We start from the raw sequence: 10,931 nt of genomic DNA on the forward strand, positions 1-10,931 counted from the left end.
CATCAGGGCTCAGCGGTAACAAACCCGACAATATCCATGAGAATTCAGGGCCTTGCTCAGTGGGTTAAGGATCCGGCGTTGCCATGAGCTATGGTGTAGGTCATAGACAAAGCTCGGATCTGGCGCGCTGCTGTGGCTGTGGTGTAAGCAGGCAGCTGTAGCTCTGATTTGACCCCTAGCCTGGGAACCTCCCCATACCGTGGGTGCAGCCCTAACAACAAAAAAGGTAAGAATGTCCTTGAATGTTGGAAGGCTCAGTATACGTGTTTGTGACAGGTATCATTAAAACAACAATATTTTTCTCTAGGTCTTGAAAATTTCCTAGCCTTTTAAAATTATGAATGATATTTAAATAGTGGTTGTCTACAGGACTGGGACATAATAGAATCATTCTACACTACGCTTTTGGTAGAGAATTTCAACTGAAACGAAATGATTATTTTCAGGTGCTTCTTCAAATAGCTAGTCATGCTATTTAGCCTTGAAGACAAATGAAGTTCCCAGTGCTGTAGAATCTATAAAACCTTCAATTAACAAAGTAAGTCTTTATGAGGAAAGCTAATTAGAAGTTGGAAAGCAAAAGTAACATATTTGTTCTTTTTTTTCTTTTTGGTCTTTTTGCTATTTCTTTGGGCCGCTCCTGTGGCATATGGAGGTTCCCAGGCTAGGGGTCGAATCGGAGCTGTAGCCCCCGGCCTACGCCAGAGCCACAGCAACGCAGGATCCCAGCCGCGTCTGCAACCTACACCACAGCTCAAGGCAACGCTGGATCGTTAACCCACTGAGCAAGGGCAGGGACCGAACCAGCAAGCTCATGGTTCCTAGTCGGATTCGTTAACCACTGCGCCACGATGGGAACTCCTTTTTTTTTTTTTTTTCATATTTGTTCTAAAGTGACATTTCTTCAGAAACGTGGAAATGTAGAAAATTAAAACTCAATGCTCTAAGAGCTACATGCACAGAAATAAAGGTCAGAGACTTTAGAATTCTGTTCTACTCTGAACAGCTTGAGTAAGAGTTCTTGGTAAAAGCTGGTGAACTGGAAGGTGAAATTTGTTACATAATGCTGAGTGTGGAATTGAATATCTGAAAAGAGCAATCTTCTGATAAGCAGTTTTCTCCCAATGAAAGATTATTGTATAATCAGAAACCTCCCCAGCTATGGCTGAAGCAGCTGTGGTTATTCACACTAGAATCAAAAACAGATTTAGAGAGAGCATGACTTTCAAATATAGATTCTTTTTCGGGGGTAGAGCTTTTCAGTACTGAAAGTCAATATTATGCCTTATACTATGTCTAGTACTTGACTTTCGGACATCACCAAAATTAAAAAAATACAATAGTTCTTTTGTGGTGCAGTGGGTTACGGAGCCGATGTTGTCACTGCAGCAGCTTGGGTCACTACTCTGGCAGGGGTTTGATCCCTGGCGCAGGAATTTTTTGTTTTGTTTTGTTTTTTTATAGGGTCGCAACCGTGGCATACGGAGGTTCCCAGGCTGGGGGTCTAATCGGAGCTGTAGCCGCTGACCTACACCACAGCCACAGCCACGCCAGATCCGAGCCTGGTCTTTGACCTACACCACAGCTCAGGGCAATGCCAGATTCTTAACCCACTGAGCGAGGCCAGGGATCGATGTTTCCTAGTTGGATTTGTTTCTGCTGCGCCATGACGGGAACTCCTGGCCCAGGAGATTTTATTTGCCATGAGCGCAGCCAAAAAAAAAACCACATTATATTGCATTGCATATATATTAAAAACTAGACATGCAAGCCAAAGGGATAAGTTATACTCTTCCATTCTTTCAGTAAACTACACAGTCTAAACCAGAAATGCCAGCAGTGGGTTACCTATGCCTCCAGTCTCCGTTCTGGGTAAACATTGTAGACAGCATCATCAATCACAGAACTAAGCCCAGATTTATCTTCAGGATCTTCACCGCACAATGGCGTGGCTAGCCACTACATAGTCTGGAGTTAGTCTGCCAAATACACCTTAATTTGCTGTTTCTGCTTAATTACTAATAAGTAAGCTTGTTTACCAAAATCTCAAAAGCCAAAACCTAAAAAGGCAATATCTGAGTCTCATAAAAGAACATATCTTGATCATTCAATAAATGCTTATATATGCAATGTACTGACTCATAGTAGACAATACATAAATGCTTTTGTTATGATTGTTGAGCAGCTACTATGACCAGATGCTATTTCTAGGCAATGGGGAAACAGCAATAAACCAAAATATTTCCTACCTTTATGAAGCCTCCTTTCTGGTGATGGAAGACAGACAATAAACAGAATTAGGAAGTGTTGGGCTACACCCTTCAAGCCTGCATGCCTTGTAGTTGCCTGGCTGCAAGACCAAAGAAAGAGCCCAGAGGCAGGGACAGAGACATCAAGGGTTTATGGGCCAGGGCATCTTATAAGTCTGAAGCAGAAGTCCTGGATCAAACCCCACTGTGTATGGCAGACAGCAGGCAGAACCAGGCAAGAGTCTTTTCTACTCCGGGGGAGAAGGAGGCTATCATTGATAGGGGGAATTGACATCAGGTTGGTTCATCAGTTACCAGGGAAACCAGCAGCTGAGGCTGGAGGCAAGCAAGGAAGTAGTCACTATTTAAGCCCCATATTTAAGAGGATTGGAGAGTCATGTGAACAGGGTGTAGGTGATGGGCAGGGGCTGGTCAAGCCGGGAAGATAGAGAACAAGAGAATGGCCATCTTGAGTGGCCTGACCATACCCTGAGTAAATTATATACTTTATTAGGTGATATATGCTTCAAAGCAGGACAGAAAAGTGAGGAGCATCATAAAACCCAGACATTCAACTCTTAGGTATTTACCCAAGCAAACTGACAGCATATATTCTCACGAAGACTTCTACATAAATATTTGTAGATTTATTTATAAGAGCCAAAAATTGGAAATGAGTCAAATGTCCATCAATATGTGAATGGATGGAAATCCTGTGAAATTGGACTGTGATGATCATTGTACAACTATAGATGTGATAAATTCATTTGAGTAATAAAAAAATATTTAAAAATATATGTGAATGGATTTTTAAAAATCGTGATATATCCATACAAAGCAATACTCCAACAACAAAAAGAATGAGCTATTTAGACACATAACATGAATGAATCTCAAAACAATTTATCTGAGAACCCAGACCAAAAAAAGAAAAAGAAAAAAAGAGAAAAGCTAATGCCGTATAGTGCCATTTATAAAAGATTCTAGAAAATGAAAGCTAATCTACAGTGATGAGAAAGCAGATTAGTATTTGCCCGTAGACTGGTAGAGTGAAAGGACGGTTGTGGAGGGACAGGAGTCAGGGATTGCCAAGGGGCACAAGGGAACTTCTGGGGAGTGATGGCCATGTTCATTACCTTGTTCTTGTTGGTTTTGCTTTTTAGGCCGCTCCCTCGGCATATGGAGGTTGAATTGGAGCTACAGCTGCCTGCCTACATCACAGCCACAGCAATGCAGGATCCAAGCTGCCTCTGCGACCTACTCCACAGCTCAGGGCAACTCCAGATCGTTAATCCACTGAGCAAGGCCAGGGATCGAACCTGTATCCTCATGGATACTAGTCGGATTTGTTTCTGCTGCACCACGACGGGAACTCCCCCATTACCTTGTTCATGGTAATGATTTCATGGTACATGCATATGTCAAATTTATCAAATTTAGGATTGAAATATGTGCAACTTATTGTATATCGACTATACCTCAACAAATCTGTTTTTTAATTTTTTTTATTTAAAAAAATTTTTTTTTGTCTTTTTGCCATTTCTTGGGCCGCTTCTGCGGCATATGGGAGGTTCCCAGGCTAGGGGTCTAATCGGAGCTGTAGCCGCCAGCCTACACCAGAGCCACAGCAACTCGGGATCTGAGCCATGTCTGCGACCTACACCACAGCTCACGGCAGCGCCGGATCCTTAACCCACTGAGCAAGGCCAGGGATCGAACCCGCAATCTCATGGTTCCTAGTCGGATTTGTTAACCACTGCGCCACAACGGGAACTCCCAACAAACCTGTTTTTTTTAAAAAAAACTATTTTTTTTCTTTTTACGGCCGCTCCTGTGGCATATGGACCCCAGGCTAAGGGTCGAATGGGAGCTGCAGCTGACAGCCTACACTGCGGCCATGGCAACGTCAGATCCAAGCTGAATCTGAGAGCTATGCTGCAGCTTGTCCTTAACCCACTGAGTGAGGCCAGGGATCGAACCTGCAACTTCATAGACACCAGTCGGATTCTTAACATATTGAGCCACAACAGGAACTCCAATAAAGCTCTTTTTAAAAAATAGGGAGTTCCCATTGTGGCTCAAAGGACTACGAACCTGATTAGTATTCATGAGGATGTAGGCTTGATCCCTGGCCTCGCTCAGTGGGTTAAGGAGTTGGCATTGCTGTGAGCTGTGGTGTAGGTCTCAGATGCAGCTCAGGATCTGGCATGGCTGTTGTGTAGGCCAGGAGCTGCAGCTCCTATTCGACCCCTAGACTGGGAACTTCATGTATGCAGTACTTGAAGCCCTAAAAAGCAAATATATACATACATACACATGATGTTTTATATAAGGATGCAGTTTGATCCCTGGATCACTCAGTGGGTTAAGGATCCAGCTCGCTTCAAGCTGTGGCAGAGGTCACAGATACGGCTGGGATCTGGCATTGCTGTGGCTGTGGCATAGGCTGGCAGCTACAGCTCGGATTCAAGACCTCGCCCAGGAGCTTCCATATATGCCACAGATGCGACCATAAAAAGAAAAAAAAAGATTTCAATATATGAATAGGGGGTAGATACAATTCAGTCCATAACATTGAAAAAGCCTATGTAGGACTGTGCTCTCTGAAAAAAAGAGTAATAAATGGAGGTGATCCCTTCCGTTTCAGTTGTCATAATAGCTATCTGCTTGGAGGCATTATCCAATGCACAGAATAGGAAAGAAAATCCAAATCTAAGAGACAGAGATTGGTTAGATGAGGCTAAAGCACCTGGAATGTCAAGACTTTAGTGGCCTAGGGAGTTCCCGTTGTGGCATAGCGGAAACGAATCTGCCTAGTATCCATGAGGACACAGCCTTGCTCAGCGGGTTGGGGATCAGGCGTTGCCATGAGCTGTGGTGTAGGCCAGCAGTAGCTCTGATTTGACCACTAGCTGGGAACTTCCCCATGCTGTAGGTGTGGCCCTAAAAAGAAAAAAAAAAAAAAAAGAATTTAGTGGTCTAAAAACAAATTATTTGACACTCCTCCAAATGAGTCGGGGGGCGGGGGGGGGTCTTTATGCAAATTTCCTTCGCTGCATATCTTCCTCCTTTCTAGTGCTCTGTCCTACAAATTCCGGCTGTGAGTACCAGACTCAGGTTATGAAAAAAATAACCAAGGTAATTAGAAGATGATAAATCCATATATCTCAACATTCCGGTCTTCCTCCCTCTCTTCCTCCCTCCCTCCCTCTTTCCTTCTTTCTCACCCTACCCACGGCATGTGGAAGTTCCCAGGGCCAGAGATTGAACCCTTGACACAAGAGTGACCCGAGCCACTGCAGTGACAATGCTGGATCCTTAACCACAGGACCACAAGGGAACACCCAACATTTTGGTATTTCAATTGGGAATGTAAAGCAGAGGTTGGATTTATACAAAAATATCAAAGTCAAATTGGATTGTGATGATCATTATACAACTACAGATGTGATAAATTCATTGAGTAATAAAAAAAAGAAAGAATGACCCTGTGGGAAACGAAAATTTGTAGTAAGTGAAGTGTAAAGCTTCCAGGAAATCATATGCAGAAATGGTCTAGTTAGCAGATGGAGTAAAAGCAAAAGAGAGCTTTAGAATCTAGTATGAAGAAAGCCTATGTCTTGAAGGCAACAAATCTAAGATTATGTTATTTGAAAGCTCTAGTGTGAAATACCAAAGCCATATTTATTATTCTCCAACAGTAAAGACACTTTTAATTATTAACAGTAAAGATAATATTAATTACTTTTTAAAGTATGCCCATCCCACCCCAAGAAAAAAGGAAACAAGTTCCCAGATTCTGGATTCAGCTAGCTCTCACGTGGAAGAGACCATGTTTCCTGAGTCTGGATTATCTGGGGAGGGGTTGTTAGTTTGCTTTCCTAAGGAGCAGTGGGTGGACTCCAGGTGGCTGTGGCAGGGGTGAGTGACAGGGATTCAGTGCTGTATGTCAAAGGCAAGGTCTATATTTTATTTTTGCAATAATAGACTAAAGTATATCATTTCATTGACTAAAATATATCATTAATATCTTGGATATACTGGATGGGACACCAAATCTGGAATAAAAAATACTGAGTCTGAGTGTCAGCTCTGTCATTTACCATTTCTGGACACTTTGGATAAGCTATGTTCTCACAGGCTCAGTCTCCTTGGTGAAACAGGAAGTATTTCATTATACAGTTATTTAAAAGTTATCCTATACCAGGCTTCCCACAGAGGATTCAAAGCCCAGGAAGACAGGCTCCCTGCCACTCAGAGGTTTAGCGGGTAAAGCAGAACTATATATAAATAAATCCAACGGTTAACAATAAAGGAACACAAAAGGAATCATTAGAGGTGTGTACAGACCTCTGAGCAGGTGGAAATTAGAAAAAAAGAACTTCATTTAAAAAAAAGAGAGGAGTTCCCGTTGTGGCGCAGCAGAAACGAATCCGACCAGTATCCATGAGAATGCAGGTTCCATCCCTGGCTTCATTCAGCGGGTTGGGGATTCGGCATTGCCAAGAGCTGTGGTCTATCTAGGTCGCGAACTCGGCTCAGATCTCAAGTTGCTGTGGCTGTGGTGTAGGCCAGGAGCTGTAGCTCCTGAATCAACCCCTAGCCTGCAAACTTCCATATGCCGCAGGTGCGGCCCAAAAAAATTAAAAAAAAAAAAAAAGACGGGGGCGTTCCCATTGTGGCTCAGCAGTATTGTACCCAACTAGTATCCATTAGGCCCAGGCTTGGCTCCCTGGCCTCGCTCAGTGAGTTAAGGATCTGGTGTTGCTCCATGAGCTGCAGTATACGTCAAAGATTCGGCTCAGATCTGGCGTTACTGTGGCTGCAGTTCCCTAGCCTGGGAGCTTCTGTAGGCCTCAGGTGTGGTCCTAAAAAAAAAAAAAAAAAAAGAGAGAGAGGGGTTCCCAATGTGGCACAGTGGGTTAAGAATCCAACTGCAGGAGTTCCCGTCGTGGCACAGTGGTTAACGAATCCGACTAGGAACCATGAGGTTGTGGGTTCAGTCCCTCCCCTTGCTCAGTGGGTTAACGATCTGGCGTTGCCGTGGGCTGTGGTGTAGGTTGCAGACGTGGCTCGGATCCCGCGTTGCTGTGGCTCTGGCGTAGGCCAGTGGCTACAGCTCCGATTGGATCCCTAGCCTGGGAACCTCCATATGCCGCGGGAGCGGCCTAAAGAAATAGCAAAAAGACAAAAAAAAAAAAAAAGAATCCAACTGCAGTAAGTCCCCCTGTGGCGCAGTGGTTATGGATCCAATGTTACTGCAGCTGTGGAACAGATCCCAACTGTGACACAAGTCTGATCCCTGGCCCAGCAACTTACAAATGCCATGGATTCGACCAAAAAAAAGAAAAAAACCAGACTCCAACTGCAGTGGCTCAGGCCACTCTGGAGGTGTGGGCTCAATCCCTGGCCTGATCCTGTGTTGCCACAGCTGCAGCACAGGTTGCAGCTGTGGCTGGGATTTGATTTCTAGTCTGGGAATTTCCTGTGCTTTGAGTGTGGCCATTAAAAAAAGAAAGAAAGAAAAATAGTATTTTGAATGTTGGTATTTGCTAGGCTGACAAATGAAGGCCTTTCTAGGAAGCTGGAGCCCTGTGTGCAAAGACAAAGAGATAGAAAATCCAAGATACACTTGAGGAGGTACAAATAGTTTGGTTTGCAATGGAAAACTGTTTCAAAGGTGTAGTAAAAGTTGGAATTAAATAAAGAGCTAGAGTTGTGTGACCTGTTAAGGAGTTTCAGTTTTATTGTACAAGTGAAAGAGATTCAAAGCAGAGGAGAAATGATTATGGTTTTAGAAAGGAAACGATGACAGCAGTGAAAGTGCCAGGGTGAAGGCAGAGAAGGAAATAAAGGGCCCCTTGAGAGACCAAGTGGAGTGTATTGAGACACCGAATTGCTACGATGCTGGCAGGTACTAAGATGGCTGGAATTAAGACATGTAAGAAGTACAGTCTATAGTACTTGAAGATGGACTGGCTGAGAAAAAGGGAGGGAAATATAAAATAATACCATTTCACATTCTACTATAAAGGAAAGTTATGAAAAACATAATAATGTTTGCTTTGTTTTATTTAATAAAATATTAAAAAGTTCTACCAAAGTTTTTAAAGAACAAGAAGGGGCAAGAGGATACAAATCTCGATTACAACCACATTCCAAAGAACCTAAAAGCTGTAAAATGAAGGGAAGAAAAGTAAGTAACATCTATTACCTGGTTCCATGTAAGGGAAAATATGTTGCTACTTTCATCTGTTTTTGTTCAGAAAACATTTGGTTTCCTCCTCTAATGGAAAATTAGTTATTTCAGTGCAAATCTCAAAATTTTAAATCTCATCCGTAATTTTTTCTTCTGCTTTTTAGGGCAGAACTCCCGACACATGGAAGTTCCCAGTTCCCAGGGGTCAAATCAGAGCTGTAGCTGCCAGCCTATGCCACAGCTCAGCAATGCCAGATCCAGGCTGTGTCTGCAACCTACAACACAGCTCACAGCAACACCAGATCCTTCACCCACTGAGCGAGGCCAGAGATTGAACACACATCCTCATGGATACTAGCCAGATTCATTAACTGCTGAGCCACAATGGGAACTCCGGGTTCATCATGATTTTATTCAGCAGTCCTTGTGATACTACCACTTCTTTGTTAAAGATCCAAAGATTTTTAAAATTTGATGAAAAGAAATCCCTGGTTCCAAACCAAGAGGTAAATGGAGAGCTGGTCTCCCTAAGACGCAAAGTAAAATATCAATCAATTCTCACATGCAAAAATTATTCCTCTTTGGTCTATCACTGCCAAGGGCGAAGTTTTTTTCTACTGTCCAGTCCAAAACTCTTATCTGACACAGGCTGGCTTCCCTCATTCTTCTCAACGTGCAGCTGCTTTCCAGTCTGTTGGGATTCCTGCCACGGAATGTCATTTAGGTGTCTCCCTCTGTAGGAGTTCCTGTTGTGGTGCAGCAGAAACGAATCCGGACCAGGTACCATGAGGTTGCAGGTTTGATCCCTGGCCTCGATCAATAGGTTAAGGATCCAGCATTGCTGTGAGCTGTGGTGTAGGCCAGCAACTGTAGCTCCAATTTGACCCCTAGCCTGAGAATCTCTGTATACCAAGGGCACGGCCCTAAAAAGTAATACCACACATTCTCTAAAATCCCTCTTCCTCACCAACTTCAACAAATACACCAGTCCCTTTCCCTTTCGGAAACATATCTAATCATTCCGTGGAAACAGAAGCTGAAGTTCCAATCATCTCAGCTGAGGTATCAGACATGTTGAGTGAGATGCCATCTTGGACGCCTACCCCAATAGTCTTCAAAAGAGAGCGGACACCATCTATCTTGCTGAGCCCAGTCAACCCTCAACACCAGACCTTGCTGTCCAAGTCACTTAGGTTAGGGATGGCTTGTTATGAAGCATTAAATCATGGAAACTGCTGACAAGGACAACAGTGAGGAAAGGGCAAGACAACTTAGGAAGCAATTTTAATAACTTAGGTCAAGCTGTTAGCAAACAAGGAAAGCTCTTGGGATAAAGATCAAAATCCTGGAGTTCCCATTGTGGCACAGGGGAAATGAATCTAAGAACCATAAGGTTGCAGGTTCGAACCCTGGCCTTGCTCAGTGGTTTAAGGAGCCAGCATTGAGGTAAGCTGTGGTGTAGGTCAGACAAGGCTCAGATCCCAGGTTGCTGTGGCTGTGGCATAGTCCAGCGGCTGCAGCTACAGCTCCAATTACACCCCTGGCCTGAGAACCTCCCACAGGTTCTGCCCTAAAAAAGACCAAAAAATTTTTAAAAAATAAAAATTCTTGACATGATCTACAAAACCTTCCATGATCTGACCTCTGCCTACTGCTCTGACCTCTTCTTACATCACTACCAAGGTCTCTTTTTAAAAAATCTTTATTGGGATGTAATTCACATATAATTCACCCAAAGTATATATATGATACAGTGGGTTTTAGTGTACAGATGGGTGCACACACCCATCACCAGTAAATTTAGCCTATTTTCATTACTTCAAAAAGAAACCCTGTATCCTTTAGCAATTACACTTATTCCCCATAACTTCCCCTTCCTCCCAGTCCCAAGCAACTATTTATCTACTTTGTAGATTTCCTTATTCTGGCCTCTTCATACAAATAGAATCATGCAATATGCGGTCTTTTGTGACTGGCTTCCCCTAGCACATTTTCAAGGTTTGTCTATGTTGTAGTGCATATCACTATTTCATTCCTTTTCATTAATGGCTGAGTAATATTCCATGGTATGGAAGTGCCACAATGTTTATCCATTTACCGGTGATGACTGACTCATTTCCACCTTCTGGCTGTTACAAATGATGTTATAAACATTCATGAACAAGTATCTTGTCATTATTATTTTTGACTTTTTCTTTTTTAGGGCCACACCCAAGGCATATGGAAGTTCCCAGGCTAGGGGTTGAATTAGAGCTGCAGCTGCTGGCCTACGACACAGCCACACCAGATACAAGTTGCATTTGTGACCTACACCACTACTTGGAGCAACGCTGGATGGTTAACCCACTGAGTACAGCCAGGAACTGAACGTGAATCCTCATGGATACTACTCAGGTTCTTAACCTGCTGAGCCACAACGGGAACTCCCACACACACTGAGGTTACTAGACTTGCTGGGTTACGCGGTAACTGCCTGACAAGCT

The sequence above is a fragment of the Sus scrofa genome, chromosome 6 (genome assembly GCF_054392235.1).
Source record: "Sus scrofa isolate SSC_HxYL_T2T_F1_AM1 chromosome 6, Sscrofa_HxYL_maternal_Yorkshire_Landrace_v2.0, whole genome shotgun sequence".
Taxonomy (NCBI): Eukaryota; Metazoa; Chordata; class Mammalia; order Artiodactyla; family Suidae; genus Sus; species Sus scrofa.